At 51.2% G+C, this 26,001-nt stretch overlaps 1 pseudogene; it reads right to left on the bottom strand.

Moving 5' to 3' along the window:
• Positions 1 to 26,001, bottom strand: part of LOC131560141 (zinc finger protein 850-like) — an 886,257-nt pseudogene that overhangs the window by 703,952 nt on the left and 156,304 nt on the right.

Here is a 26,001-nt window from a genome sequence, read left to right on the forward strand (position 1 = left end):
GAATCAAGAACTGTCCCTGTGTGTGTGTGTGACACAAGGACATTTAACAGAGCCCAAACTTAACAGAACTGAACTCAGACCTTGACCTTAACTGATACCTTCAACTTCACAATTCAGTAAATAATAGCACTTAATGGTATTTAATCTAACTTAAAACCTATGACTTAATGATTTAACAGTGATATAACACTTAACAGTAGTTAACTTAGCCAATAACTTTTATTAAACATAACAGCTTAGCAAAGGAGCAACTCTTATCAGCATTAAACTTTGCTTAGGCCTCATGACTTAACCTCACTTACAGGCCTGACTGACTCAGCTATCCAAGGCTCTCAAATCCCTCAGAGAGCAGCATTTCTGCCACATTTCCCCAGCACAGGCACTCCTGTGTGCACACAGACACAAAGAGTCAGTGCAAGGCACCTGTAAGAAATTCCCCTGAGGGCAGGAAATGCTCACTGTGGATGCTTTGGCATCTCCCCAGCAAAGGGCAAAGGGCTGAGCCTGGAGGAGTGGGGAGATCGGCCCAGGCTCCGTCGTTGTTCAGGATCCCCGAGTGCAGCAAACGGGAGAGTTCCTGCCTGGGAGAGGCCCCACTCAGAGGCAGTCGCTGGCCCAGGAGAGCTCCGAGGGCTCCTTTTGGAGCGCTGTGTGCAGGGCCCCAAGAGAGGGGCTGCAGTCCCAGCAATGGTTCATCCTGGCCGCACTTGGCATCAACAGCTTTCTTTGGCATTGTGTGAACAGGGATGTTGTGCCACTGAGGGAACACAAACAGGTCCCAGGGCTGCTCCTACAGGAACCAGGAGCTGGTTGGGCAGCAGCAGTGCCTGGAGCAGACAGTGTTTGTGATGAGCTGCAGAGGAGCTGAGCCCAGGGGCTGTTGGCTAAGGCCGAGGCCCAAGGAGCATTTCTCAGCTGGCAGGGTGGCCTGAAAAGGGAGGGACGAATGCAGCAGCACAGGCCCATGGAACCAAGGGACCATTGTGACACTGTGGAGCCTCATGGAATCATGGAGAGCACTGTGACATTGCTGGGCCTCATGGAACCAAGGGGAGTGTACTGATGCTGTGTGGCTCCATGGAATGTAGGGATCATTGTGACACTAAGAAGCCCCATCAAACCAAGGGACCATTGTGACACTGCGGAGCTTCATGGAACCGTGGACACCACTGTGAAACTTTGGGTGTCATGAGACCAAGGGGCCATTTGTGACACTGTGAGATGCCATGGAGCCAAAGGTCCATTGTGACATTGCAGGACCTCATGGAATCATGGAGACCATTGTGACAGTATGAGGCCCCATGGAACCAGTGAGGCCGTTGTGACCCTGGAGGTCCCTACAGAACCAAGAGGACCATTGTGATGCTGTGAGGCCTTGTGAAACCAAGAGGCCTTTGTGACACTGCAGAGCTGTTGGAACCAACCATTGTGACATTGCAGGGCCTTGTGTCATCAGTAGTCCATTGTGACACTGTGGAGCCAAAGGAGACCATTGTGACACTTCTGGGCTGCATGGAACCAAAGCTCCAGGGTGACAGAAAGGGGCCTCCTGTCATCAGTGGTCCATTGTGATGCTGTGGAGCCAAAAGAGACCATTGTGACACAGCAAACCCCCAGGGTCCAAAGGTCCACTGTGATATTGCAGAGCTCATGGAACAGAGGAGTCACGTGACATTGTGGGGCCTGTGGAACAATGGAGACCACTGTGACACTGCAAGGCCTCATGGAATTGTTGGGACCATTGTGACACTCTGGGACCCCATTGAACCTGGGGGCCATTGTGACACTGCTGGACTCCATGGAATCAAAGCACCATTGTGACGCTGCAGGGCCCCATGGAACCAAGGGGACCACGGTGATACTGCAAGGCCTCATAAAAGCAAGGGAACATGAAACAGATCTGGCTGGTTTGGCCTCTCGTTGGCTGCCTGACTTGTCAGATGACCTTGGCATGTTGAGGGTTTCTTCTCATCTGCTGCTGAAACACTGGGGCTCTGTGCTTTCCTTCCCAATGGAAAAGAATTGTCCTTCTCCTCCAGGCACTCATAGCCAGAACTGGGATTTCGCCTCCAAATTTCCTTATATACAGAAATTGTTCTGATAGGAATATTGCCAGGACAAGTCTGGCTGGCAATGGTTTCACAAGAATCACGCTCACCTGTCCCCAAAACCCTGGGTTAGGCTCTGTGTTTTTCTTCCTATGAGAAAGAACTGTCCTGCTTCTCCAGGTGCCCATGGTTGAAATTGGATTCCACCTCAAAAATTCTCTATATCCAAAGACTGGTCCCAGACAAAATCTGCCATTACTGAAAAGTCTGCCAGGCCTTGGCCTAGGCCGTGAGGCTCTCCAAACACTGGGGCTCTGTGCTTTCCTTCCTATGGAAAAGAACTGTCCTCCTCATCCAGGTGCCCATGGCCAGAATTGGGGTTTCACCTCCAACATTCCCTATTGTGACAGTCTCAAGGAGATTGTTGGCTCAAAACATTTTGTGTGCGGGGGAGGAAGGGGCAGGTCCAGCCTTGCCCTGCCCTGGAACCCCAATCCCCCCAGAGCCTCTATCCCAGCCCAGCAGTGGCTGCCAGTCCCTGGCACAGCACAGGCAATGCTCCACAGCCTCTTCTGCAGCCCCCAGCCCAGCTCCTGAGGGACCAAGTGACCCCAAGTCCCATCTGGGGGAAGGGCCCAGGAAGACCAAGGGGTGGTTAAAGCTGACCCCAAGGCAAGCACATATCTTGACCCTGCCTCCTCTTGGAATTTCCATCTGAACAGTGCTGGAATCCAGGAGTTGGCAGCTGTGTGTGTGCTTCTCTGTATCTTTTTTGCCTCTCTCTCTTTCTGTCCTTTTCTTCTATTTTGGTCCTTTTGCAAATTTGAGTAATGTAAAATTCAAATAGCTTAGAGTTTGTGACGTTGAATAGGGCAAGTCAATGCTTTGAGAAGTGATTTTTGTTGATTGAATGTCATATTAAATATTTTGCCAAAGTTTCTCTGATTTTCTAAAGTTACCAGTAAAGGCCATTTTGTGTTTTGAGCTTCTGAGGATCTCTTGTTGGTATTTTTCCAGGGAGTCCAACTCAGAATACACAAACAATTGTAACTCCTTTTAAATATCTCCTTGACAGAGTTTTCTACTGGATGGAGGTCAGGTCTTGTCTGTCCTGCCTGGTACAGCCCAGGCAGGGCTTTCCCAGCCACATTCCACACTCCATTTCCCAGCTGGAGCCGCTGGTGCCTCTGAGTTGTGCTGCCCCAGCCCCAGGGACGCTCTCCTTGTCTGCCCATTCCCCCACGGTCTCTGGGCAGGGATGGCCTCAGTGGGGGCTGCTGACATCCTCAGCACCTTGGAGGCTGCTGCTGAATTTTCCTGCTCCAGAGGCTTGTTCAGCCTTCAGCTCTTCAGTGCAGGAATTCGGTGTCCCAGGACTCATTGACATTAAGAACACCTTAACAAGCCAAGCCTCTGGGGATAGTTTGATTTAAGTGTTCAAATCTTTTGTGGTTGATTAGTCAGATTTCAGAAGCCAATTCAATGTGCATACCCTGAATTTAAAAAAACAGCAAGAAATTTTTTTTTTAGGTCCTGTAATATTTATTTTTTTTTTACTAGTAATTCATTGACGTGCAATCTCCAATTGACATTGAATCCAAGTACCTCCTCATGCAGTTTGACTGGGCATGAAAATCAAACCTTTCATGGCTGTCAATCAATCAGACTCTGTCCCTACCCCCACCCCACCATTTCCCCCATCCAAGGCTGGCACTCAGAGCAGCCTTGTGCAAATCTGAGCTCCCTCCAGCCCACACTGGACCTACCCAACAGACCACAGTTGAACAGGATAAAACTAAATAAAAATTACGCAATTAAAATAACAATCACACAATTACTAAATCTTCCCTGAGCCATGTGCAATGTCCCAGCAGTGTCTGATGAGTCCAATATTCACAACTGATTTGAATACTAAAATTAATTTTTGACAAACATGGTTCTGTGATAGATATAAACACAATTAAGGTATTGTATCAGGATTCTTGTCCTGGACTGAAGACAGAACAGCTCCAACAAATCCTGATTTGCAAAGCTGTCAGTGGTGGATGGAGCAGGGTATCAGGCTGCTCTTGGTGTTGAGGAAATGCTGAAGCCAGCCTGACTCATTTCATCTCCTCCTGTCCTGGCTGATCTCCCCTCTTTGGCTTTTGTCTCCCACCAGCCCCCGGTGAAGAGCCTGGCTCTGTGTTCTCCATCCCCTCCTCGCTGGCACTGCCAGGCTGGGATGAGGAGCCCCTCAGCCTTCCCTGCTCCAGGCTGGACCAGCCCAGCTCCCTCAGCCTCTGCTCACAGCCAGGGGCTCCAGCCCCACCTTGGAGGCCCTTCCCAGACCCTGCTCCAGCTGCCAGACATCTTTCCTGCCCTGGGCAACCCAACCCAGGCCACAGTGACCTGGATAATCCATGTCCTTGATGTCCTGGTCACAGAGCCCTGGCCCCTTGTTCCCTGTCAGGCTCTGGGGTGGATCCTGTGGAACATCCTTTGGTGGAGGCTGTGGCTCCAGGTGGGCCAGGGGGATCCTGGGGAACAGGGACCCTGCTGGTCATGAACAGCATTGGACTTGCTGGGAGAAACTGTGAGGGGGAGCTGGGGCAGAGTCACCAACCCAGTGACCTGACACAGCCCTGTTGGGATGTCACACAGCCTGCTCTGTGAGGTCACAGCCCATTCTCTAATGTCACAGAGCTGGACTCTACTGTCACTACCAAATCTCTGATGTCATCATCTTCTCCGTGATGTCAGATCTCTGCCCTGTGATGTCACATCTGGCTCTGTGATGTCACAGAGACAGTCTGTGATGTCATAGATGCTCAATGACCTCACATAACCCACTCTGTGATGTCATAACCCACTCTGTGACCTCATGTTATCAGATGGTAAATTGTCTCCACTATGTGAGCTCACACCTGGAGCTTGTTCTCCAAACTCCAGGCCTATGGAGACCACAAAATGCCCATTGTGTGAGAAGGAGAACTGGAAGTTCAGCAGCCTCAGTGTCCTGCCAGCTCAGCCAGGCCCACAGAAACATTGGGGTCCATGACCACCAGGGACCATCAGAGAGACCCCAGGACAGAAGAACTCATGGGTAAATAGCGGGGGAAATATGTTAATGATTTTTGGAAAATTATTATCATATTTGTGTTTAGTTCAGAATAGTCAATGAATATGTGTGCTAAATAAGAAAATAAAGAGAAACTTTCCTGTTCTCAGTACACACAGCTTTGGGAGGAGCCATGCCCCCATAAATCCACTTGAATAAAAAATGCTGCTTCTTAATGCTACATTGGGGTTAGGGAGTTTTTTGTTTTACCAAAATTTTGGTAACATTCCCACTGCCAAGGAAAGCTCTGACTCCTGCTGTTCACAAACAGAGAAGGGCTGATGGTAGATGTGGGGCTCGGAGGCTGCCTGGGGCACAGTGACCATGAGATAATCAAGTTTTCAATGTTCTGTGAAAGAAGAAGGGGCAGCAACAAAACTTCTACACTGGAATTAGGAAGGGCAGACTTTGGCTTTTTTAGGATGCTGATTTGGGGAGTACCAATTCAGTTACTGATTCTTTAAAGGGAAACCGCCCTTAAAAAATAGGGGGTCCAGGGAGGATGGACACACTTCATGAAAGTAATCTTAAGGGGATGGAGGAGCCTCTGCCAGTGTGGCAAAATATGATCTAGTGAGGAAAATTACTGTCCTGGCTGCCCATGGAGCCTTTGTGGGAACTCAGGGGTAAAAGGAGGGTGCATCACTTTTGGAGAGAAGAACAGGCAACTCAGAAAGTGTTTAAGAATGTTGTAAAGTTATGCAAAAAGAAAAGGAAGGAGGTGAAAGCTCAACTAGAGCTTAACCTGGCCACTTCTGTGAAAAATAATAGGAAATGTTTCTATAAATAAAATTATAGCAAAACACCAGACAAACAGAACCTCTATTATTTATTGGATGCAGTAGGAAATACAGTAACTAAAGATAAAGACAAGGTTGAGCTACTTAACACCTTGTTTGCCACAAATTTCAATATTAGGACAGGTTGCCCTCAGGAGTAGTGTTCTCCTGAGCTGGTGGATGGGCACAGGGAGCAGAACAGCCCCTGGAATCCAGGAGGAAGCAGTTGCTGACCTGCTGAGACACTCAGATGCTCACAGGTGTGTGGGATCAGATGGGATCCATCCCAGGGGGATGAGGGAGCTGTGGATGAGCTCCCCAAGCTGCTATCCATCATTTACCATCAGTGCTGGCTCAGCAGGGAGGGCCCAGAGGACTGGAGGTGCCAATGTGAGCCCATCCCCAAGAAGGGCTGGAAGGAGGAGCTGGGGAACTCCAGGCCTGTCAGCCTGACCTGGGTGCCCGGCAAAGTTATGGAACAGATCACCTTGAGTGCCATCCCAGGGCACCCACAGGATGGCCGAGGGATCAGAGACAGCCAGCGCGGATTTAGGGGTGGCAGGTCCTGCCTGACCAACCTGATCTCCTTTTATGACCAGGTGACCCGCCTGTGGATGCAGGAAAGGCTGTGGGTGTTGTGTGCCTGGACTTCAAAGCCTTTAAAACTATGAGCCACAGAATTCCCTGGAAAAGCTGCAGCCCATGGCTTGGACATGTTCACCCTTCCCAGGGTAAAGAGCTGGCTGGAGGCTGGTCCCAGAGAGTGGTGGGGATGGTGCTGCACCCAGCTGGTGTCCAGGCACTGGTGGTGTCCCCCAGGGATCTGTGCTGGGCCCAGTCCTGTTTAATATTTTCACTGGTGATCTGGCTGAGGGGATCAAGTCCACCATTCACAAATTGCAGATGGCACCAAGCTGGGTGTGAGTGTGAATCTGCTGGAGGGCAGGACAAGAAGACATGGCCTTAAGCTGCACCAGAGGACGTTTAGGCTGGACAACAGGAAGAAGTTCTTCACAGAAAGGGTGAGTGGGCATTGGAATGGGCTGGCCAGGGGGGAGGTGTCAGAGTCACTGTCCCTCTCCAGTGGCACTTAGTGGCATGGTCTGTGTGACAAGGCAGTATTAGGGCATTGGTTGGACTTGATGATCCCAAAGGTCTTTTCCAGCCTATTTGATTCTGTCATTCTGTGATGATTGGGACACTCTGGGGCCATTGTGACACTGCAGGGCCTCATGGAACTAAGAGGACCATGGTGACACCATGCAGCCCCAGAGAACCAGGGGTCCACTGTGGTGCTGTGGGGCCAAATGGAACCAGGGAGTACACTGTGACACTCTGGGTCCTCGTGGAACCACAGAGGCCATTGTGACACTGCAGGGCCTCATGCAACCAAGGGGTTTCACCATTTTGGCACTGCAAAATCAAGGAGACCATTGGGAGACTCCAGGGCCCAGAGGAGCCGAGGGGCCGTTCTGACACTGCGGGATGGAATCAAGAGTCCATTGTGATGCTGAAGTGACTTGTGGAACCCCAGAGACCATGGTGACAGTGTGGGACCTCATGTAACCATGGGGCCATTGTGACACTCTGGGGCCCCATGGAACGAAGGGGCCACTGTGAAACTGCAGCACCAACGAGAACATGGTGACACTGTGAATCCCCACAGAACCGAGGGGTCAACTGTCACATTTTGGGGCCCAATGGAACCAAGGAGACCATTGTTGCTCAGCAGGGTCTCATGGAACCAAGGAGACCAGTGTGACAGTGCAGGGCCTGGTGTAACAAGGAGGCCATTGTGACACTGAGGGGCCCCAACGAAACCAAGGACATCTTTGCAGATGACACCAAGCTGGATCTGAGTGTTGATTCTGTGGGAGCATAGGAGGGCTCTGCACAGTGACCTGGACAGGCTGGATCCACGGGATGAATCCAACAAGGTCAGGTTTAAAAAGTCCAAGTGTCGAGTCCTGCACTTTGGCCACAACAACCCCTGCAGCACTACAGGCTGGGGACAGAGTGGCTGGAGAGCAGCCAGGCAGAAAGGGACCTGCAGGGAGTGATGGACAGCAGGCTGGACATGAGCCAGCAGTGTGCCCAGGTGGGAAAGAAGGCCAATGGCTCCTGGCCTGGATCAGGAATGGTGTGGCCAGCAGGAGCAGAGCTGCTGTGCCAGCACTGATCTGCCCCCTGCTCTGCACACAGATATTGCTGCTGCAGCTCCAGGGAACGCAACAAAAGGGCATCTCTGGAAAAAACTTTGCTGGGAGATCCTTTAGCTCCTTTAAAACCACCTGGAGTGCAGCCCCTCATTAACACAGTCTCTGGCCACATGGAAGTTGGAGAGAAACAAAATGAGAAATGGCACAAACAGTGACATTTCTTTGTGGACAATATGAAAAACTAATTCAAAGGAAAAAAGAACAAACCACAACCAAAGCAACAAGAAGTATGAAAGATGTCTTTTAGTACAAGTGATTGGCATAAATTCGCCAGCAGTTTAATGTTCCTGAAACCATCCAGTGATCAGTCTCCTCACTGCAGCCTTGAGCTCCTGGTTCCTCAGGCTGTAGATGAGGGGGTTCAGGGCAGGAGGCACCACTGAGTACAGAACTGACAGGGCCAGATCCAGGGATGGGGAGGACATGGAGGGGGGCTTCAGATGTGCAAATGCTGCAGTGCTGAGGAACAGAGAGACCACAGCCAGGTGAGGGAGGCAGGTGGAAATGGCTTTGTGCCGCCCCTGCTCAAAGGGGATCCTCAGCACAGCCCTGAAGATCTGCACATAGGAGAAAACAATGAACACAAAACAACCAAAACCAAAAAAGACACTAACTGCAATGAGCCCAAATTCCCTGAGATAGGATTTGTAGCAGGAAAGCTTGAGGATCTGGGGAATTTCACAGAAGAACTGGCCCAGGACATTGCCATGGCACAGGGGCAGGGAAAATGTATTGGCTGTGTGCAGCAGTGAATAGAGCAAGGCACTGGCCCAGGCAGCTGCTGCCATGTGGGCACAAGCTCTGCTGCCCAGGAGGGTCCCGTAGTGCAGGGGTTTGCAGATGGACACGTAGCGGTCATAGGACATGATGGTCAGGAGGAAAAGCTCTGCTGAGATGAAGAACATAAAGAAAAAGAGCTGTGCAGCACATCCTGTGTAGGAGATGTTCCTGGTGTCCCAGAGGGAATTGTGCATGGCTTTGGGGACAGTGGTGCAGATGGAGCCCAGGTCGCTGAGGGCCAGGTTGAGCAGGAAGAAGAACATGGGCGTGTGCAGGTGGTGGCTGCAGGCTACGGCGCTGATGATGAGGCCATTGCCCAGGAGGGCAGCCAGGGAGATGCCCAGCAAGAGGCAGAAGTGCAGGAGCTGCAGCTGCCGTGTGTCTGCCAATGCCAGCAGGAGGAAGTGCCTGATGGAGCTGCTGTTGGACATTAGCTGGGGCTGCACTTGGGGACCTGTTCATGGAGAAAGGACAGTGACAAGTCAGGAGGGGCTGCTTTGAGCCAAGCCTGGGCCATTCCCCGCAGACTGTCCCACTGGGACTCACCCACCCTTGTTCCTTCTCTGGGAAATCCTTCACCCAGGTCCCTGCCTGAGCTCCAGTTGTGCTGGCTGAGTGTTCCAGGAGCAGCCAGGCCTGTGCTTGGGGGCTCACAAAGAGCCATCTCTGCCCCACTGCCCTGGGTTTGTGGCCATGTGGCAGAGGGACAAGGCTGGATGTTCAAGATTTGACAGGGGAATCGCTTCTAAAGCAGACAGGCTTGGTAGCATCTGCATTCACAGTCCTATAAGATACAAATAGCAGATTTTTTTAGGAATTGTTTTCCTCCCCACACATAATTTCTGGCTCTCTGAGGTCAGCAATCCCCAGCATTCCTGCTGCACTTAGAGTTTGCCACTGAGAGATGGGAGAGGCAAAGGATTCCCTGTGGCTGAGGGAAGGTGAGGGGCTGTATGGGCTGGTTCCCAGCTGCTCTGGCTTTGCACCTTTGGCTGCAATACAAGCACAGTCACACTCCCAGGTTACCCTGGGATAAACCAGACCCTGCCCAGAGCAGAGGGATCCCTGAATGTCTCACCATCTCTAAAGGTCTCTGGGCAAGGTCTCAGCACCCCTTTGTGCCAAGGACACTCACGGCTCCCTTGGCAAACCCAACAGCATTTCATCAGCTCTGGCAGCTCTGCAGTTCCCCATGGGACATTCAGGGAACTCCCAGAGGCTCTGGCACAGATTTGCACTCAGGAGGGCAGCTCAGAGCTTGGAAGGGCACATTAAGGAGATCCCTGGCTGTACCCATGATGGGATCTCAGGGAGGGGCTCAGCTCATTCCCCTTTTCCCATGGACTGTGTAAGGTTTTCTGTGGTGTTTTAGGTGTTCTGGAAAGGCCCAGGGATGGCCTTGGAGAGCCGACGCTTCAAAGGACGAGGAGAGACTTCTGATCTTGTCTCGGTCTTGGTGTTTATTAGTTGTTTATCTAAAAGATTTTCTTTCAGCCCGACAGAGGTCTGCACAGCAAGTCAGCCATGGGAACACTCCCCAAGCCCCCGGGCGGTCACTTATCTTTATACCCTAAGTTACGTGTACAATATTTATCATTTTACTCCAATACCTTCTACCCTTATTAACCGGTGCACTTCTAGTAATAACCAATCCCAAAGTGCCACCACCACCACAGAAGATGGAGGCCAAGAAGAAGAAGAAGAAGGACAGGACACGCCCCAATTCCTCCATCTTACTTCTTTAGACCCCCCTGTACAGAAATCCTAAACCCTGTGTTTTACACTTTAACTAACTTATCCCTTCACCATTCACCCAGTGAATTCCTCCCAGTCCTCATACAGGTCTCATCTCCTGTGTAGGATCAAAATCCTGCCACCAGACACTTCTGGCAACATTCCAGGATTCCCGAGCCCCCCAAGGGTGGTCTCGGCCTCTCTGCACCTCCATCCTGAGGTGCTGAGATCCCACAGGACTGCTTTGCCCTCAGCCCCACAGGTGCCAGGGAAGCTCGGACACCCCATTCCCATGGACACACCCCTGCCTGGCAGGAATGCCAAGGGCAGTGCCTGACTCAGCTGCTGCAAATGCCAGAGCCTCCCTGAGAGCAGCAGATAACAGTGACAATATCAGGGCAGGGCAGAACCAAGAGAAGATGTTGTGGTGCTCTGCCTGAAAGGGCAGGGCAGAGACAGCCGGGCACTCAGGACACTGTTCCCGTGCCCAGCTGTGCCCGGCACCTCCCACACACCAACAGTGCCCTCATCCTGCCCCCAGCACTGCTCTCTTCAGCCCCCTCTCCTTCCTTGAGCATCTCCCTGGGCCTGGACATTCCCTCCTGAGAGGAGCCTTGTCCCTGCCAGCGCTCACAGAGCCCATCCCAGCCTGTGTGCCCTGGCCAGGGCCCTACAGAAACCTGCCTGTGTGCAGGGCCCTGGCTGGGGCAGGCTCTGTGTGCAGCTGGGCGAGGGCAGCTCAGGAGAGCCCTGCTGGGCCCTGCAGAGGTGATGCTGCTGCTGCCCAGGGCTGAGGAGTGGCTGAGGGCCCTTTGGGAGGCTCCCAGCAGAGACTGACCACCCAAAGTTACAGTTCTGGAGTCTCTGTAAATGTTCAGACACTCCTTGGATGATCCAGTGTGTCCCTTTCAACTCAAAATGTTCTGTGAATCTGGGATTATAATTCTTGTTCTGCTTCTCTCATCACTCTGTTGTCCATAACCCAAAGAGAAAAAAAACCCACTTGCAACAGTGTTAGAACAGTAAAGTAAAAACCACACATTTATTGGAAGCTTCCAGGCGTCCCAGTGGGGATAGGGCACACCCGGGCCCTGATTTACACAATTTATTAAGGTTGATTAATAAAGAAAATTTAACAGGAACATCTAATAGGAGATTCAGTTTCCCTAGTTACACACCCCTGGTACAACCTGTTGGATTAGGTCCAAAGGCTTCTTTGCCAAAAATATTTGTTGTGACTGCTCACATTCTGGTCATGCAAAAAAATGTTCCTATAGGTCCTCTTCCTGATAATAAGACTACACAGTATTTCAGGAATATATTTAGACAGTCTAAAATGTCTATTTTTCTAAAATCTAAGAGAAAGGTTAGGAAACATACTAATGGTAATTAAGGATTATGGTTATATAAGTATATAATAGTGATTTAACAGAGTTGGTTAAGAGTTTACTAGAGTAAGGATTATAGTTTTATAACTATATAATAGTAATTTACAGAACTATGGATACATTCAAAATGTATAAAAAGCAAAAATCTTTTTGTCATCACCCCAAATTTCCCATCCTTCTCCAAGAAGAAAATTGAAACACTCTCAGGAAAGCTCCTGATCTTTACAGCAATCCCAGGCTTACCTTCTTTGGGAAGTGTCCTCTGGAGCTGTGCCCAGGCTGGTCTGGAGCTGGGAGCAGCCCTGCCCCACCCAGCCCCTCTCAGCAGCAGCCCCTGCCCTGCTCAGGGTGGCTCCTTCCCCCCACAGCTTCTCCCCAGTGCCAGGAGCAGCTCCCCGGGCTGTCTGAGAGCTGTCCCTGGCAGGCAGCAGAGTCCCTGCCCCAGCACAGCGCCCTGGGCTGCAGGACCCTGCTCTGCAGGACAGCCCTGGGCACCCCTGGCTGCAGCCCCGGCTGCTCAGCCCTGCAGCAGAGCCTGGCAACAGGAGCTGCCTTGGGCTGTGCCTGGGCTGGGGCAGCAGGGAAAGCCAGCCCTGCCCTAGGGCCACAGCCCTGCCCTGGAGCAGCTCTGAGAGTCCTCCTGAAAGGTCCTAAAAGCCGTGGGATATGCCAGCTCCAGGAGATCCCTGCAGGAACTGCAGCTTCTCTTCCCACAGCCAGGGAATGACTGTTTCAAACCTGGGCTGATTTCTGCTCTAGTGAGCCCTGGGTGAGCTCTGCTCGGTGCTCCCAGCCCAGGCTGAGTTTAACCCCTGTGTGCCCCTGTGCTGTGCCCGGGGTGGCTGCAGGCAGTGCCCAGACCTGCTGGGCTGTGCACAGGAGCTGCCCCTGGGCAGAGCCGTCTCTCTGCAGCGCTGCCCTTGCCAGGAGCTGCCTCTGGGCCAGGAGCCTCTGTGCAGGTTTTTCAAAGGACTTTGGGTTTTGCTTTTGCCTTGGAGTCTCTGAGAGGTTTGTGCAGTTACAGCCTCCAATTATCTGCTGTAATTAGTCCCTGGAGAGGCTTTGTCAGTAACAAAACTCAGTGGGGCTCATTAATACTTCAGGGTACTTCAGATTTTTTAAGGTACTTGGTGTTTCCCTTTTGATACAAACTCTGTGAGAGTTTTGTGCAATCATGGCCCCAATTTTCTTCTTTAATGAGTCCCTTGAGAGCTTTGTACTGACACCCAGTAGTGCTCATTAATACTTTGAGATACTCAAGGTTTTTAAGTACTTTGGATTTTCCTTTCTGCACAGAGTCTCTTAGAGGATTTCATGCAATCCTGGCCTCCAATTCTCTCCTCCAAGGAGTCCATGAGGAGCCTGTGTTGGGGATGGACCTCAGAGGGACCCATTCATGCCTCAAGAAACTTTGGGGTTTTTGTCTGTCTTTGACTCCTGGAAAGGTTTGTGCAATCTCCTCTCAGGCCCTGAGGTTCCAGGGCTCAGCTCCTAATGCACCATGGGGCTCATTATGATCAAGCACTCCTGACAAATCATGGTTTTGCTTTGATTTCTTCCACTGTAGTGCAGTTCACTAGGAAGTTCTTTTTTATTGTTACAGAGAAATATTTCAAATAGCTTCTAATAAATCCACATTCCTGTTTTAAGGGTGTATGTTCTCTTTAGAGAAGAAATGATAGCAGCATTCTGTGACTGATAGACCCAGGGGCTTTCCTAAGGAGGTCTGGCCTGCTCTGAGAAGCTGTGTCTTGAGATCTGACCCAGTATGGAGAGCCTTGCTCCACATTCCCAAACCCCATCCCGTCTCTCCTCACTCATCTGGGGTCAGCTTAGCTTGGAGAACTGGCTGCAGTCAGGCAAAGAGGGGGTTTTCTTTATTTATTGTAGTAATCTGAAACTCCTAAGCTCCCTGTTGAAAACAGACATCCTCCTCAAGTGTGTGCCAAGTCCAAGCTGCCACCAAGACCACTCCAGACCTGCCCTGGGCCAGCTGTGAGGATGTGTGGAGGCCCAGAGCCCTGCCATCAGAGTCTCAATCCCCTAGACATGGAGGACTGGTTCCAGCTAAGAGGAATAGGCTTTCAGGTTAGGGTGAGACACTTTCTTCTCCCATAGATCTTTGCAGACATATGATCTATGTCACGTTATGTTACCCCATTGGCCCATTGGCCTAATTACCCTAGTTCAACTCCTATTGCCTACATTTGTTTAGCCCTAGAATGCTCTTTTCTCTCTGTCCCTCCATTGGCCCTAGTTTGCTGTGTTCCTTCACCCTTGTTTCCCTATTGGTTGACCTGACCTCTGACCTCTCCTCTGCACCATTTTCCCCCATATCCATTGTGCCCTGACCCTCAGCTCCACCCTCACTACCCCATATAAGGCCCTTTTCCCTCAGCCTACATTCTGTCTTCGTCCCTGGACCTTGTTCAGCTGTGTAGCCTGTTCCTGTACCAATAAACCCACTTTGCAGGAGATCATATGAAGACCCATCCTGCCTATTCTCTCGGCTTTCTAAGGTAGCAGTGAGCTTTGGGCTCATGAGTGCTGGACACTCCAAGAGCCTCAGTAGTGCCACAACACTACACCTGGCACCCAAACAGGGACCTGATTCATTGAGGTCCCTGTGAGTTTCTCCAGTGGTGATCCTGCCAGTCAGACACCACTGGAAGCTGTACCCCTGTGGGTCAGCCGCAACACTGAAATGAGACTCGAGTTTTATCAAATCTCACTGAAGAAGAAGTTCACAATCCCTTCTGTAGATTTCATGTTTCTCTTTGCTGTTTTATGACCGGAGATAGCTCAGGGACGCCACTTGTAAGTTTTCTGTGCTGTCTAGGTGGCCTGGAAAGGCCCAGGGATGGCCTTGAAGAGCCCGGCGCTTCAAAGGACGAGGAGAGACTCCTGATCTTGTCTCGGTCTCGGTGTTTATTAATTGTTTATCTAAAAGATTTTCTTTCAGCCCGACAGAGGTCTGCACAGCAAGTCAGCCATGGGCACACTCCGCAAGCCCCCGGGGCGGTCACTTATCTTTATACCGGAAGTTACATGTACAATATTTATAATTTTTCCCCAATACCTTCTACCCTTATTAACCGGTGCACTTCTCGTAATAACCAATCCCAAAGTGCCACCATCACCACAGAAGATGGAGGCCAAGAAGAAGAAGAAGAAGAACAGGACACGCCCCAATTCCTCCATCTTACTTCTTTAGACCCCCCTGTACCAAAATCCTAAACCCTGTGTTTTACACTTTAACTAACTTATCCCTTCACCATTCACCCAGTGAATTCCTCCCAGTCCTCATACAGGTGTCATTTCCTGTGTAGGATCAAAGCCCTGCCACCAGACACTTCTGGCAACATTCCAGGATTCCCGAGCCCCCCAAGGGTGGTCTCGGCCTCTCTGCACCTCCATCCTGAGGTGCTGAGATCCCACACCCTTCAACATCTGTGGGACCAACTTCACTGACAGCCCCACAGGACCACTTTGGCTGAAGATTGTGCCTGTGAGACTGAGTGACTGACTGAGTGGCAGAGAGCTCTCAGGGGTTTGGGCTTTTGATTTTCTGTTCCAGTGGGTGGGAATTCCCTCTTCCATTGGGGGCAACTCTGGGAAATAATCAGTCCCAAGCTGAAAAGGATGTTTTTGTTAAGTTTTGGAGAGTTTTAAATTTAGAGGGGAGTTCATTTTTTGAGGGGAGTTTAAAAGGCATTGTTCATGGTTATTTGAGGAGCTTCCTGATATCTCTGTTTTTTCTATCTATCAGTTACCATTTGTGGATGCTGTTGGGAAAAAGCTTTATATTTTACAAACACAAGGGGTTTTAAAAGTTGGGAAATTTTATCTGTTGTTTCATTTAATTTATAGGATCATTTTACAAGTTCATGGTTCCAACCCTTTGTCCTGGTTTATTCAATCCTCCCCCCATGTTCCCGAACCCACGTGCCCTGAGAACAGGACGGGAGATGGAGCCTGGCCTTTGGAACAGACAAGCCATCTGCTGTCTGCCATCTCCCCTCCTTTTCTGTCCTCTCCTCAGGGTGGTAGTGGCCAGTCTACCCTGAGATATTCCCTCGCCCACATTCCTTCACCCTCTAGTCCTAATCGCCCTTCCTATAAATCACAAGATGGCAATACTCCTGTGAGAGAGACCGCCATTTTAGATACTTTCCTGCCCTCATCCCCATTTCCCGCCTTTGCTCTGGGTGCTTCCTCTGTGATGGGTCCCACCTTGACGTCAAGTTTTGCCCCCATGTTGGGTCCCCCCCTGTCATGGGAAAGCTCCTCCCCAGTGCGGGCTCCACCTCTCCACTTCCAGGCCCCTTCTCCAGTCCAGCCTCTTCCAGTTCCCACATCACCGGAACTGGATGTGGGGCCAACCGCAAAGAAGCCATTTCGGCTACCAAAGGCTTTTAACACCGGGCATTGCCGATCAGCAGAAAGGCCCGCACCTCTGCCAGCAGACCTGCTTCCTCCACAGAGGAAGAGAGCGATAGCTTATCTGAGAGTGAGGATGAGCCGGAGGATTCTTGGCAGAGGATGCGGAGAAAAGCTGCAAAGGAGGGGGACTGGGAGGTGGCATCCAAGATTCAGGTGGCACCTGTGCAGTATAAGCAGGGGCCAAAACCTAAATTGGAATCTATTCCCCACAGAGAAATGAAGGACTTAGTAAAGGCTGCAAAGGATTATGGGAGGGCTTCTCCCTATTTTAACAATTTGCTGGATGTGCCATTTACTGCCCACACAATGGTGCTATAAAATTTAAAACAGTGCATGAAATTCATATTGTCACCTGACAAATTTATTTTGTGGAAAGGAGTTTGGATAAATAAATTTAACGAGTTACCAAAAGGCTATGTTAAGGAAGAAGGGCAACAACACCTCATGATGGACCGCATTACCAGGGAAGGAGACTGTACTAGACTGCAATATCAGGCTGAAGTCCTCCCCCAGTCAATACTGTAAGATCTCAAAGATGCTGCATGGTCTACCTCCCTCCAAACATCTGAGGCTTCTGCATCCCACACTGACTTGACTGACTATTGCCAATGCCTGGACAGGAGCTATATCAAGTTTTTAAAGCACCTTATGAAAGCACTGGAAAAACAGGCAAACAATCAAAAGGTCTGGGACTATCTTATTAAAAAATTAGTTTTCTGTAATGCCAGTATTGACTTCAGAAAGGTTCTGCACACATTCCCCCTTGACCCTGAGCTGACCATCGCTCAGATGGTTGATGCTTGCGCCCACCAAGCGGTCTCAGACTGTGACTCCAGCCTAGCCAAGGCCACAGGCCAGGGTACAATGGAAGTGCTGGTTGCAGTAAACGTGCTTCCCCACAATACAGAATGTAATAAAGGCAGTGGAAACTGTTATAACTGCAGGAAAACTGGACATGTAGCAAAAGACTGTAAATACAAGAATAACAACAGTTCTCGTTTCCCACCAAGCCCTCAGTCCTACAGCTATTGCCCAAACTGTTCCTGAAGCCAACAGCACTACGAGCCCTCGGGAAACTCCGAGCAGAGCAGAAAATGACACCGAAGATGAAGTTATTTCGTCCCACCCTTCCATCGGTGATAGATGTCCTAGGTTAAAATATAAAGATGTATTCTATTTCCATCCTCAAGAGCAGTTGAAAGCAGGAGGGGCATTGTTTTATTCCTTATCTCCTGGTAATGGGCCTATCAATGCCTTGCCACATGACTCAGAGAGACCTTCCTTTGGGAGCCATTTCTGTTTCATGGACCCACCTTATGACTCATAGAATGATATCAGCCCATTGTGAGATGCTCTGCCCAGAGGGGAGGAGCTAAGCATCCCAACATGGATATTATCTGGGGTTTCAGATAGAACAAGCTGCCTTTTCACTGGATTTCCCAGAGGAACAACTGCCTTTTCCACTGGATCTTCAGAGGAAGGCTACACCCTACTACAGGATCACTATTCCAACATAAACAGATCTGCCACTCTAGGAGGACTGCAGCCACCATTCCAATTGGACTGCTACCAACACCCTGACCAACAGGGTGTCCGGTTGTATTCTGACTTTGTCAGTGGTTTCTCTTTTGTCTTATTGCATGCATTTTGTTTTATTACTTTTTTCTTTTCCTAATAAATTTTATTTCTGACTTGGAGTCTCTCACCGGTTTTGCTTTCAAAACAGAACAAATGGAAAAGCCTGAATGGGTTTCCTGAAGAACAAGCCCCACTCAGGAACCACCTGCTCCATCCAGGCTGCCTTGAATGGTCTCACCTTTCTACAAGAGACAGGGTGAGCAGAAATGATCTCTGGGAGCAGAATTCTCTGAGTCTTGCAGCTGAATTCTCTGTCCCTGTCCTTTCCCTGGATCTCTATTGCAGATAGAACCTGCTGGTTTCACCCTCACCATTAAGATCTCTCTTGAATGCAAGCAGATGTTCCCAGGTGTATTAAGCAGGATTTTTCCATGTTTCTACAAAACTTTTGTGCTCCTCATGGAATGAAGGGACCATTTTGGCACTGAGGGGGTGACTTGGAAGCAAGGAGCCAATTGTGACCCTGGGGTGCCATGGAACCAAGGGGCCATGGTGACCCAGCGGGGCTGCATGGAGCCAATGGTCCATGGTGACACTGCCCATCCAAGGAGTTCATTTTGATACTGTGGAAGCTCATGGAGGGAGGGAGGCCATTGTGACACTGAAGAATTTCATGACACCAAATATCCATGGTGACACAGCAGGGCATCATGGGAACCAAGGAACTGCTGCTGTCAATAGGGAAACTCATGGAACCAAGGGCCCTTGTGGCACTGCAGAAAAAACAGAGCTGCTGGACCTTGTCCCCTGGCCCTGCACAGGTCCTTGGGAGGCATAGCAGGAGCAGCACCCTGGGAGCCTCGGGAATGCCCCTCTGGGATCCATGGTACACACTCCCAGGGTCTGGAATTCCAGTTCCCAGCCAGGAAAAGATGTTCCTGGCCTGGAAGGCAAAGCTCTCAAGAAGGGGCCAAAGGCCAAGTGGAGCAAGATCTTACAGTGACATTTCACTGCCAGCCTTCCTAACTTCACCCATGGTTGTTGTAGCCCGTGGATTGGGAATGAAATCATGTCAGGGTCTTTGGTGGGTGCTGCCCTGGGTCAAGGGAGACCCTGAGAGAGAAACAGAGCAGGGAAAGAGAGGCAGGAGAGAAAGGAGGACAGAAACACAATCAGCTGAGAAGGTGGCACTCTGAAAAACAAACCAGAACTGATGGAAAATGCATGGGACAGAAATCAATAATTCTGAAAGTTTATTTACTATGAAATAAACACCCAGCCCCACACAATCCTGATTCCACTTGGAGAATTTGGATGCCTCTTCTGCCAATCTCCTTCCAACTCCATCTCACCCTGAAGGCTTTGGAATTAAATAGTCTTGATGTGGGACTGATTTTTTTTGATGTTGGAACAAGCATATTTGAGGTGGGATTGATCCATTTGGGGTAAGATTGTGATATTTTCAGTGGGACTGAGTGGTTTTGAGGTGACAGATCAATCTATATTGAGTTTTGGACTGCAAAGACATGGAGAACACTTCCTGAAACCTCCCAAGAACCCACAAATCTTCCTGAATATGTCCCAAAACCATAAATTCCTGCTCAAGTATCTGTTACATGATGGAACTTTAGACATCTCTGATCAATTTCCTTCATTTTTGTCCTATTACAGGTGTTTTTAAGTGATAACGACAAATGAAGAGGAAATTCGGGCCAAACCAAAAGGATAACCAGCCAGGTGTCCTCCCAGCACAGATCACTGAATGTGGGTCACCAGGGCTCTGCCCAATGTGAATCCTCCCATGGGGGATGGAGCTGGAGTGGTGCACGAATCTCTTCCAGCAGTTGGGGCACTCGCAGGGCTTCCCTTACCCGTGCGTCCGTTGGTGTTTTGTCAGCTGAGACCTCATGGAGAAGCTCTTCCCACACTGCGGACACTCGTAGGGCCTCTCCCCCGTGTGGATGCGCCAGTGGGTAATTAGGTGAGACTGGTGCTTGAAGCCCTTCCTGCAGTCAGGGGAGTGGAAGAGACTCTCCTCGGTGTGAATCCACTGGTGCTTGAGGAGATTTGAGCTAGTCTGAAGCCTCTTCTGACACTCGGGACACCTGTAGGGCCTCTCCCCAGTGTGGATGCATTGATGGATGATCACCTGCGACCTCCAAATGAAGGTCATCCCACATTCCCCACATCTGTATGGCCTTTCCCCAGTGTGGATTCCCTGGTGGTGGAGCAGGCTGGAGCTGCAGCTGAAGCTCTTGCCACATTCCAGACACTCATAAAGGGCCTATCCCCACTGTGGATCCGCTGGTGGGTGATGAGGTGGGAGATTTGCTTGAAGCCCAACCCACACTCAGGGCAGCGGAAGGGCCTCTCCTCTCTGTGAATCCGCCCATGCAGGAGGAGATGGGAGCTGGTCTGAAACCTCTTCTGGCACTCACAACACTCGTAGGCCCATTCCCTGGAGTGGATCATCCGATGCTGGATCAGGGTGCTGCTCTGCCTGAAGCTCTTCCCTCACTCCAAGCACTTGTAGGGCTTCTCCCCATCATGAAGCTTCTTATGGACCGCCAGCTCCGAGCTCTGGCAGAAGCTCTGCCCACCTTCCTGGCACAGGGTGGGTCTTTCCTCCTCAGAGCACCCCGGGCTGGGTTTGCAACCCCTCTTCCTGTGGGATCTCTGGAATTTTCCTCCCTGTTGGATTCCTGTGCCATGGAGTCACTCAAAACAGCCTCTTCTATGAGGTTCTGCCCTGGGGATTTGTCCTCCCTGGTCTCCATCCTCAGCTCCTTCCCTGGGGTAGGAAGGACAAGGAGAGGATGGGATTTGCCTCCAGGCCAGAGGGAAGGGAAGGAGATCCCTCCAGTGCATCCCTGGCAGGATGGGATTGGCAGCAGGGCTGTCCTGCAGCTGGGGCCGTGCTGGCCTGAGAGATGGAGCAGGAGAGAGGGGGAAAGGGGCACTGACTTCCTCCTCACCTGCCTGAGTATCCCGGGGCATCTTCTTCTTCCTCGCAGCCTCCTCCTCCGTCTGGTGAAAGTTTGGGGATGGGAAGTTCTGTTTTGGGGGGAAAAAAAGGGATGACCAAATTGAGTTTTCTACTGGTTTGAAGACTATCCTGGGGGAGAGTCTAAGCCAGAATTACAATTTAAGAAGAAAATTAGGATCAAGGCAATGATACAGAAACACTGCCTTAAACTGAATCAGGATATAACCTGACACCCTGTTGGTCAGGGTGGTGGCAGCAGTCACATTAAATGGTGACTGCAGTTCTGTTGGAGTGATGAACATGATTCTGTCAGAGCAGTAATCCTGTAGAAGGGTCTGGTCTTCCTCTGAAGGTCCAGTGGTGGTTATGGAGCTCTTGTCCTCTGGGAATCCAGTAGGCAAGCTGCTCCTGGTGTTGAAAACCTCAGCTTATATCCAGGTAGGAATGTTTGGATCCTCCCCCTGGGTGGAGCATCCCATTGTGGAATGGGATGATGGAATTTTATCAGTCCTGCAGTGACACTCAATGGCCCATTCACAGGAGGGCGTTATCAGGGGTGAGTCATGCAAGAGATAAAGAACACTGCCCTGCCTTTTTATAGCAGTTGATGAAGATGGGGATTGAAAACATGCATTTGGTTACATCTTGCATGGCAACCTGAAACAGTGGGGTAATCCCTGCTCAGGGGGTGAACACCACCCCCCTTACCCAAACTGGCTCAGGTGTAAAACCCCCACTCTAGGAAGGCCACACACACAGGGGACAATGTCACACTTGCCCTGCCCCAGGGGAGGCCTCTGTCCCTGTCACTCACTTCTCCAGCCACATTTTCTCTTTCACAGATTGGGGGGCTTTGCCAAATATAAGAATACTTTGTCTCTTTGTCTCTGTCTCCTTTGTGAAGACCTACACAGAGTTTTACCTTCCTTTTCATAACCTGAATTTGGCCGAATTTCCACATTTCTTTTATCAGAATGTGCCAGCAGCTGAGCTGGAGCTGTGCAGGACTGATGAAACTTGGAATTACCACAGAATTGCTTTTTTTGTCAGTTTATTAAAGTTTGGGTTTTTTTTGCATTTCCATCAAAAGCCTCTTGTTAGAAGAGCAAATTCAAGGCATTTTATGTAGGGTTAAGTTTGATTTCTGACCAGAAATTAGTATATTTTGTTCAGTGCCCAGAGGATGCTCAAGGGGTCTCTGTGCCTCTCGCCCTGGGTGATGCTTGGGAGGGTTGTCCCTGTCCCTGTCACCCCAGGCCATTCCCCAGGGGGTCTCCATCATTCTCACCCCAGGGAATGGCTGGGGGGTCTCCCTCCCTCTCACCCCTGTGCCAGGGGGTACTCAGGGCAGTCTGTGTCCCCTCACCCTGGTCGATGCTTGGGGGGGTCTCCACCCCTCTGGCCTCAGGCAATGCCTGTGCAGGGCTGGGGACCAGGGGCTCTGTGTCCCTCTCACCGCTGAGGGTGCTCGGGGCTGGGGGGGCTCTCCGACCTTCTCACACCTGAAGAGGCCGGGGGCATCTCTGTCCCTCTCAGCCCTGCTGTGACCCCACCCAAACATGATCGGGGTCAGAGGGACAGAGACACCCCCAAACCCTCAGAAAGGTTGAATCTGGGATTTGGTTTGGGGCTGAGTATTTAGGAAGGGGCTGGAATTGGGGCTGGGCTTGGAGTTGGGGCTGAGATTTGGATTAGAGCTGGGATTGGGGTTAAGGCTAGACATGGGATTGTCTTTAGGGCTTGGGTTGGAATTGGGTCTGGGTCTAAAGAGTCTGGGACTGGGATGAGATAAAATACAGAACTGTGAGTGTGTCTAAACATGGAGTGAGATTGAGACCAGGATCAGGGTCAGGTTTGGGACTGAGCTCATCCAGGGCAGGACAGGTGGGATGTCACTGCAGGATGTCCCTGGCATCATCCCAGCCCTCCTCAGGCACCTCCAGACACAGGGGGCAGCTGGGTGCCCCAAGATCCAGGTGCTCCCACACTGCCCCTCAATATCAGGCAAGCATTCCCTGAGGGCAGCCCTGACTGTGACCCTTAGGGCTCTGGGATCAGCCCTCACATTTCTGTGGGAGCAGCTGCAGACAGGATGGGAGATTTCCCCTCCCTCTCTTTCCTGTGGAAGGTGAAGCCCAGCTGCCCTTTCCTTCTGGTGCCTCCTCCGCTCCTCAGCTGAGGATGTCAAACTCTCCTGGAGCAGGAAAATCCCCATTCCCTGTTTGCTTGTGCCTGCAGCCTGGAACATTGACAGAGAACAAAGAACTTTCTGACAGCCCTGCTGAATGACATGGGGAGGAGGTTTGTGAGAAAATGAAGAAATTGTATTTTGATAGGAAATAAAAGGTGCAAAATTATTACTTTCTTTCCCATTCATTTTCAATCAGTTCTGGTTTGTTTTCAGAGTGCCGCCTTCTCAGCTGATTGTGTTTGTGCCCTCCTTTCTCTCCTGCCTCTCTTTCCCAGCTCTGTTTCTCTCTCAGTGTCTCCCTTGACCCAGGACAGCTCCCACCAAAGACCCTGACATGATTTCATTCCCAATCCACGAGCTACAGCAGCCATGGGTGAAGCTATGAAGGCTGGCAGTGAAATGTCACTGTAAGATCTTGCTCCACTTGGCCTTTGGTCCCTTCTTGAGAGCTTTGCCTTCCAGGCCAGGAACATCTTTTCCTGGCTGGGAACTGGAATTCCAGCACATGGGAGTGTGTGCCATGGATCCCAGAGGGGCATTCCCGAGGCTCCCAGGGTGCTGCTCCTGCCGTGCCTCCCAAGGACCTGTGCAGGGCCAGGGGACAAGGTCCAGCAGCTCTGTGGGCTCCCAGAGCACATATCAGAGGTGGTTTTGCCGGGCATTTTCCAGCACCTTCCCCGCTGGAAGCAGAGAGAGATAGGAAATGGGAGCGAGTCCCCAACAAAATCCTGGAAGGATTGGGCTGCGAAAGGACCCTGCCCATGGGTTACGATTTCGCGAGGGAGAGACGCCTCTGTCCCAGGGAAGGAGCGAATGAGACCATGGGAACGCAACCTGCGGATCTGCTCGAACTTGGATTGAACTGAACAGGAAATGGGGAAAAGAGAAGGAGAGAAAGAAATCGGGAAGAGGTCTCAGAGGGAGAAAGAAAAAGGAAAGAGGTCTCAGAGAACAGAAAGAAATAGGAAAAGGCTCTGGGCCGGGCTCCGCAGCTCCCAGGGGCACCCGCAGGGCGCAGCGTCTGTCATAATTCCAGCCAATCAGAAGAGGCGCTAAACAATTTTCAGCCAACCAGAGCCTTTCTCGCCGATGACTCACCCGTTGCCAGGCGGGCCCGCAGAGCCCGGCGGCCCCGGAGCGGAATTTGGGGCTCGGGCCGGGGGGACGGATCCGCCCCGGGGGGGTCCCCGAGCCCCCTGCCCTGCCCTGGGGCCGATCGGGGGCTCCCCCACCCAGCAGCCGGGGCTGCGGGGCCGCGGGACAGAGCGGTGGGAAAGGGGGTCCGGGCTGGCAGGGGAGGAAATGAGGGAGGAAGAGGAGGGAGAGGAGGAGCAGGAGCGGGAGAATCGCGGCGCTCGCAGCGCCCGCACGCCGAGCCGGCAGCACCCCCTTCCCCGGGAGCATCGCCCCCAGCCCCGAGCCGCAGGGGAGGGCGGAGGCCGAGCTCGCCCCGGCTCCAGCCAGGGGTCTCCAGGAGAATTTTTCTGGAGAGTGTTCGGAGCCCGCAGATCCCGGACTCGAGCCCCGGATATCTCCGGGCTCCCTAAGAGGAGCTTTCTCGGGGGGAGAGGAGCCGCGATCGCCCCTCGGAAGGGTCCCGGGGGTCCACGTGGGGATGGCCCGGTACCGACGGGGCGGGACATTGGTTTTGGGGATCCCCGTGAGAGCCGGGGCTGTGGAACGGGGGACCCCCGGGGCGGGGAGAGGGGAAGGGGCGATACCGGAGCTGGGGGACCCCCGGCAGCCCGGAGATGAGGCGGGGACGGGACCCCCTGACCCTGACTGGGGCGTGTCCTGGGGTGACTTCATGATGCTCGTACCCCCATCGGTCTGTTTAGCCCAGAAATGAGTTCTGCACCTTTAAGGCTGGTTCTGAGAGTGAAGGGGAGGAGGGAGAAGCAGCAGTTTGTTTTCAGAAACTGCACTCATCCTGCACATTCCAGCTCCTGGACTGTTGTGGTGCCTTAAGGAGCTGGAACAGTGGCTAGATGGAGCTAAGAGGAATAAAGTTGATTTTTATTGAAATGCCTTCAAAGGCCACACCCTGGCAGCACAGGAGCCACAACTGTGGCTCTGCCTGGATGGCTCCAAGATGGGAGCAAAAGAGGGCTTGGTCATGAGATCTCACATTTTTATAAGTTTTAGTCCATTTGTATATAGAAGTTAACTGCTCGATTAATAGTTTCAAATTATGAAGTTACATCTTCCTTGCTTGCTTGCCTGCTATCTTCTTTCCATGTTGTTTATGCTTTGGGCCTGAAGTTTGATGAGATTGTCCTTGAGTCTCCAGGATTGTTTTGTCTTCACCACCCTGAGAAAAGATCCCAGTAACACTTAATATAAAGCTAAAAGCTGCACATCAAAACAGAACAGAAAAACTTAAAACCTAAGGTATCAGTTGTCTGTGGATGGACAGACAGCAGGACAGAGCTCTCCTTTGCTTTCAGTTCGTTTTTAGCTCTCTGAGGCAGAGAAGTTCCCTGGACTGTGATTTTTCTTTTTCTTTGGAGCTGTTTAAACCCGCTCTGGACTGAACACCCAGAACACCACTGGCAGCTTCCACTGTGGCCCACCTGGCCGGGCCTGGGCCGCGGCATTTCCAGTGCTGGAGGGGCTGATAACAGACTGATAAGAGACTGATAACAGACTGAGGGAGCCGAGCTACTGCCTACAGAGGGACTTTTTGAGTTTGTCATCTATTTTGGAGTGGCAAGAGGTTTTATTTTAATATTGGTAATTTTTTTTGTGCTGGTGA

This window comes from Ammospiza caudacuta, chromosome 7 (assembly GCF_027887145.1).
Source record: "Ammospiza caudacuta isolate bAmmCau1 chromosome 7, bAmmCau1.pri, whole genome shotgun sequence".
Classification (NCBI taxonomy): Eukaryota; Metazoa; Chordata; class Aves; order Passeriformes; family Passerellidae; genus Ammospiza; species Ammospiza caudacuta.